This window comes from Formica exsecta, unplaced genomic scaffold (assembly GCF_003651465.1).
Source record: "Formica exsecta isolate Colony F162 unplaced genomic scaffold, ASM365146v1 scaffold218, whole genome shotgun sequence".
Classification (NCBI taxonomy): domain Eukaryota; kingdom Metazoa; phylum Arthropoda; class Insecta; order Hymenoptera; family Formicidae; genus Formica; species Formica exsecta.
Genome location: NW_021849477.1, coordinates 1,000,584 through 1,007,306, shown reverse-complemented (window position 1 = coordinate 1,007,306; position 6,723 = coordinate 1,000,584). Strand labels below are relative to the sequence as shown.

At 37.7% G+C, this 6,723-nt stretch overlaps 1 protein-coding gene across 18 annotated transcripts in view; it reads right to left on the bottom strand.

Annotated features, from left to right (window-relative positions):
• The window catches only part of LOC115235364 (tropomodulin), a 77,298-nt gene that overhangs the window by 43,896 nt on the left and 26,679 nt on the right, over positions 1-6,723 (bottom strand). Inside the window, exon 1 of one of the 18 annotated variants that reach the window (XM_029807101.1) lies at positions 5,012-5,189. The exons of the other annotated variants lie outside the window; for them this stretch is intronic. The gene's annotated coding sequence lies outside the window, so the exon portion shown is untranslated. Of the gene's footprint in view, positions 1-5,011; positions 5,190-6,723 lie in introns of those variants that run through there. 18 annotated transcript variants of the gene reach the window in all.

Genomic DNA, 6,723 nt, shown 5'->3' with positions numbered 1-6,723 from the left:
AATTATTTAGATAAATTATTTAGATAAATTATATGCAATTTTTTTAATACAGACTTTATATATAAGCTTTAATTTCCAGATAATGAAGAAATTCGACAAATATTTTGATAAATAAGCTAGTTTGTGTGTGTATTTTTACTAGAGATACCAGGAGATTATTAGCATAAGCTCTAGAAGAAATCTTCTAGTCATGTGTTCCTAATTTATAAACTCGATATCAGTAATCTTTAAATCTTTCCGGCTTAGATTTTTAATTTGAATTTTTATTTGAGAAAGTCGTACATTACTTTCAATAATTCATCAAAGATAATATTGACATGATGTTGCATTACGTGCAGAATCGAATCGTCCTTGATTAAAGCCTCTCACTTCTTCTGAGCAAAGATCTTCTACAATACGATTACCCTTTCTATTAAATTATGAATATCCTTACGACACTGCTGTAGTACTAGAGCTACCTTGAATATATGACTGCATCAGAAGCTAGAGAGATTGTGACAATATATAACATTAATCATATATATCAAGTACCTCGAGGTTTTCAGCTTGAGATACTCAATATCATATCATATCAATATGCAATCGCATTCTTCTTGTTACTTTTATTTCTTGAGTAAAAAATGCACTGGTATCTCTATTGATAACTGATTCCCGACGCATCTCTTTATCACAATTTCAATTCTAGCATTGCTATCAATATCTATCATTCTCATCAGCGTGTCGTTTGTTATTTAAAATGCCTTATCCATCGCTTAATTTTTTTCGTATTCAACGTGCATCGGGAGCCGGTACGAATTTATCCGCGCGAATTTATGTGCATCCGGTAACGCGCAAAACCATGCAGTACGAGTCATCCGCATATTAATCGAGCCCCGGAGTCCTCGTTTCACGACTGACCGTGAAACCAGCACGTGAATGCAAGTTGCCAAAACCGGCAATTCCCTCCTTCCTCCCACCGTTCCTTCCTCTTTTTTCCCCGCGTCCCATTCCTTCTACTTCTACCTCGATCACGTAATCCGCGGAGTCTCGACATTGACATAATCGACCTGACTCGACGCCGCTCAAGGTCGCCATAAGAGTAAGATCTCGGGCGGGGAAGGTGAACTGATTATCAGAGCAGGAAAAGTGGTGCGAAGAAAGGGGGAGAAAGGGGTTGAAAGGGGAACCGGTACACGCGTCGACGATCTCGAGGGAGAGACGCAGCGGGATCGCCATCCCCATCGACGGTCCAGATCGGAGTGCCGTTCGTCGCGCGGTTAGTATAGCGGCGACAGCCCTCAAAAATAGCTGAGGCTTCCTCGCTGAGACTGGCACCCTCCCAACAGGCTATACTTGGACATACCCGCGTACACGATTATTTATAGTGAGCGCGAGAGCGCGGCCACTGGCCTTCTTATGAACTAACCAGCCACGACGACCAGCCGAGGAGACATTTCGCCGCCCGTGACCTAGGCCCGCATTAATAACGACACCACCCTTGCCTTGCCTTGCCTTCCGACGAGAAACTTAGCACTTTGCACTCGTCGGCGGACGTAGCCGCATCAACACCTTTCTCTCTCTCTTTCTCTTTCGCGATTCCAAACTCTCGCCCAAAAGATCTTGCCTTGAGGTTGTTGATTCTCTTTAAAAGCTTACTAGCTGCTGAACAATAAGAGTTTCCTTCGTTAAGAGTCGCTTCAAGATTTTAAATTGTCTCTCTGTTGATTTTTCCATGTTTAATTATGCAAATTTCTGGAACTTGAAATTTTTAGATTCGATTGTTCGCAAGAGCGAAAAATAACATAAAACATGAATAACAGAAAACTTGAAAACTCTGGAGAAAAAATGAACTAGCTACCCAATTTGAATGAGCTACTAAAAATATACCACCTTTCACACGAGACACCGGATGTGATTCCTTATTTTCCTCGTTGAAATCTAAAGGAGACCAGACGACCATCATAAAAAAAAAAAAAATGAGATACGAAAGTCACCGATGATACCACATCTGTCCAAGATATTTTTATCCAAATTTCCAAAGTATATATTTTCAATGTTAAGGTAATATTTAAAGAAAGGCATTGCAGAATACGAACTATTTTGTATCAATATCGCTGAAGATGATAGAGATTGAGCAATTATTTTACAGCCATCTGTAATAATTTCATTCCATTTCTCTAAAGTTTGTGAGATTTTTGTTTATTTATAAAATTCCCAGAGCAAAACCTACAAATTCGCTTCCTAATACAGTTTACGAAAGCGAGTCATTCACGCATCTCGCTCGTTCGCGAATAGATTAAATAGCGACACGTCCAAAGCTAATTTTTTTCTAACGGCACTTAATCGCCCAGCAGATGTGAGAAGTGAGAGCTGCGAGATCATCGAACATAACGATGCCTTTCGTGATATACCTCTACTATTTTTATTCTTTGTTTTGCTTAACAAGAAACTGTCTCAATCATAATCAACTCGAGAAAAAAAAAAATTATCGACAAGATTGTTAAGAGATAAGAATGTGAAATCAAGAATTCAGTGATGTCAGAAAAAAATAAGGATCTAATATATCTCATTAATTAATTCAATTCTCAACTATTGACATGAAAATTTGCGTTTTCGTGCATTGTCTTAGTTTCTCAAGCGCCGGTTCCCTTTGCTCGACTTTGTCCAACATACGATACTTAAAACGTACATAAATCGAGCGATCTTTAAGGTTCGTTTGCGGTGTAACGGTCGTTAAACATCGTTTTATACGGCGTAACGTACCGCCACAACGGTGGTTTCCACAACGTTATACTACTTGTATTTATGCGTGTCTAGCAGCTGACGAACAGTACCATGAGAGACATTGTTCAATGACCTGAAGCAATCTCGCTCGATGAATCGATGAGCATGATCCAGCACATGCCTCCGTAATCCATATAGCGATAATTATCGTTCCATTTTCGATGGCGTGACTTTTCAATCAGTGCGCATGATTAGTTAGCTCTCGGAGAACGCCTAATTACAGCGCGTTCACCGTTGTAATAACAGTAATAATAACCGTCACAGATCTCGCAAATCTCAGCTTTACGACGCGATCGCGATGTAAATCACAGCCGGACGATTTATTTGACACATCTACGCATAAAGTTTACGATCGTCGGTGATGAAATGCGTTCTGCCAAAACGCGTGCGTTACGCAATTTCGTTTCACGATTCATCAAATCGTCTTAATCGATAATCCTTACTCTCACCGCATCTTGCCCATTATGCCAAATTATTTTTTCTACCGATATACAGATCTCCATACGCGGATCCAATCTGGCCTCTCGATCCGATCGAATTTTTCCCCGCTCCCGCTTCCCCCACCGATTTTCTCTCTTTGTGTACAAACAGATTCCTGTTGGCGGCGCGCCAGGTACCCGGCGAGAATTGATAAAATCGCCCTGATCTCGGAAAAGTCTCGCGATCGTGAAAGTATATCGATATATAAATCCCGCGATCTAGGTTATCGTGTCAGTTCTTCAGTTAGTCGGCGACAAAACCGGGCGGATGTGAAACTCTAATTAGTAATTAGTTCGACGTCGCGCGTCTGTAGATTAAGAATGAGTGTTAAAACCATCAAAATAAATGGGATAGTTTAATTGATGTATATATGATATATATATGTAATTAAGATTAAATCAGGATCAATTTGTAAAATTAAATTCGGATTAAACTTTAATTAAGATGAGATTAAATTACAATTAAATGCGTACCAGTATCAGATAAATATTAATCTGTAAATTGTAACGGTGGAAATATAAATTGTAACGGTGCAAATTCGAATAAAGTTTATGAGAGCAATATGTCTTTTCAATGCTAGATTTATATTATATTATCTATTTTTATCGGATCTTAGATACTCTCTTTGTAAACTGTTCGATTATTCGCATTCGACACGCGCTTATTATTAACGTAATTCTCGGTGTCTGTATGTAATAGGGATATAGCATAGACTACCAATTTGTACCTCCATCCACTGTAACGTCTGATAGACGTGAATATTCATCAATAGTACTTCGATCTCGACTTCCTGGTGAAAACCCTCCTCCTATATGTAATAATTATTAACATCGGCGACGAAGCGAAATTTTGTAATGCGTCTTACAAATCGATAAATCGTTTCATAGCTTTAACTCCCTCTAAAAACTCTCCAACAATCTAGCGCGAATCAAACTTTAAAGTTCATCAAGTATCTTTTTATTTGTATAATTCTAATTTATAGTCATTGAAAGAAGACTCCTTGAGACAGTAAGAATAAAGACTTTTTACGTCTCGTAAATTAAAAGTAGATCTACGAATAAATTTATATTCCATTGAACTGAAATCTCTGTTTCGTAGGTAATTATTCGCTAAATACTAGATATTCGAACAATACGTGTATATAGAGCACTTAAATCAACTTTGGTAAAAAGAATTTGCGGTTTGCTAGATCGAGGTCTGTGTATGATTAGTCAACGCAAATGTTTGGTCGAACAATCGAGCGCGGTCTCGATATTATACGATTTCAATTACTAGAATAATGGAGCGCCTAGGCATCGCCGATATGCGCAGCAAACTGATCAAATATTGGCCAGTTGTTAATTAGTGGCACTCGATCATTTTCTCCGAATACCGCATGCAAAATACACGCATTATCCGAATAATTGCTATTTGCCTACAACCGCAATGGACTGCGCGGCATCACCGGAATCGAGATATGAAATCGTTCGGGAATTTTGCGAAAGAGTTTACGAAAATATTTCACATATTCAATCCGAAATATTTTCATAATTAAGCTGAAGCGCGTATTTTATAAAAATATATAAAATATTTTAAAAAGCAATACGTTCTTTTCAAATTTTCTAATCTTAAATGTTTGAATCTCGAATACGATAAAATCAAGTCCTTAAACGTAAGATGTTATATTGCGTACAATTAAGTTAATTGTTGTTGCGAGAGCTCACATTGCCATAACAGCTCATCGCCGAGAGCGAATCTCAACGATTACCGCAAATGGAGCCGTACTTACGCAACGAAGGCCGCAGAAATGAGTTGACCTGTAAAATAATCACGTGACACACAGGCACAAATTCGCGAAGAGACCGACAAAGCTTAGGCGAGACTTTGGATTTACGATAACACTCGATCAGGTGAGACGAGTAAAGAGCGGCACTCGACGTAAGCCAAGACAAGAGTCGCCCGGAGCTGAAGCGCTACTAAACAACTGAGTTTTATATGCTGGAACCTCGATGAGAGGTGCCGGGTAGAGCGGCATTGTGTACGAGTAGCGAAGTCTACGAGCCGGCGGCAATTGCGTTCAAAACGACTTTCACTTCGAGGGCCCCGGGCCTCGATTCCCATAAAAGAAGGATTCAGTTTTTCTAAGTTTCCGCTCGGGATTACAAGTGATGACAACAGCGGAAATTAATTCCTGTTTACATTTTTCTTTTGCCTAAATGTAATTTTTCTTTCGGACCGTGAAAAAAAAAAGTTCAAATCCTAAGATTTGAGAATTTTTTAAAGATATCTAGATGTATGTACTCAACAAATATAAGATATGCTAATTGACGTAAATAGACAGAGTACTTAATCAAGAATATAAAAATCTTCTGCAAAGAAAGTTATCAAAATACGTAATTTTTTTATTTGAAAAGTTCCATGCATAGATATAATTGAATAGCGAATCATTATAAACATTGATTTTTCATCTAATGAACTTTTCGCGTAAGAGTGATTTATAATGCGGCCAAATGCTTTATCCACCTTCTATTGCAAGTAAAACAAGATATCATCTGACGTTTGATAAATTTATTAGCTTGTCCTTGTTGAATGGCATTTTCATCTCTCTGTCCCTTGTCCGAGTAAACAACCTATTGCTGTTTAAGATCGGCGTGATATCATCTGACGGACTCGCCGGATGACCTCATCGCATCTACATATCAACCGTTAGATAGAGATGCAATCGAGAATATCGCCGAGCGCTTCTTGTATAGAATTTTCCATCAAATTCCCGTAAGTTTGAATAATGAAAGATATTATCGCCCCGTATGTATCGCTACGTAAATTTTGCACCATGGTAAAAATGTGAACATATTTTAATATTTCGCGACACACGATCCCAAACTCGCGGTCATTTAATTGCCAGATTATAACATCTACGAGCCGCCATTAAGGTATCGTAAAAGAACCTAATGGGCATGCTAATCTCTTTCGGACGTCTTTATGATATCTTTTGAACTTTTACGTTGTGTTTAAAAATCAACAGTATTTGAATGCCACAATACACTAAATTATGTTAATTCATAAAAACCTACTATAGGTTGGCTGAAGGAAATTTTTATTTATAGTTTCAAGACAGATTTAATGATGTTCTTTCTTATTTTTTTTTTTTTAAATACGAACATTTTCTATACTTTAAATATTTCTAAAAAAAAGTTTGAACAAATAAAAGCTACAAATTTATTAAGAAAGATTATTCATCCATAATAATGTTTTTAAAAATTAAAATAGTAATATCTTTTAAGTTAAAAACACAAACAAAAAAATAATTTTTTATTATAAAAGATATTAATAGACAAGTATCCCGTACCTTTCATAAAAATGGGAGCCCTTTGCCTCTCAACGCCAAGTACAACGTCTCGAACTAACAAGAGAGGATATAAACCCCGAAGAGGGCTTTCACGAAAGATCACGGATTCTTGATCTTAGAACCGCGCGGAAAGCCGGCAAGATCCGTCGTTA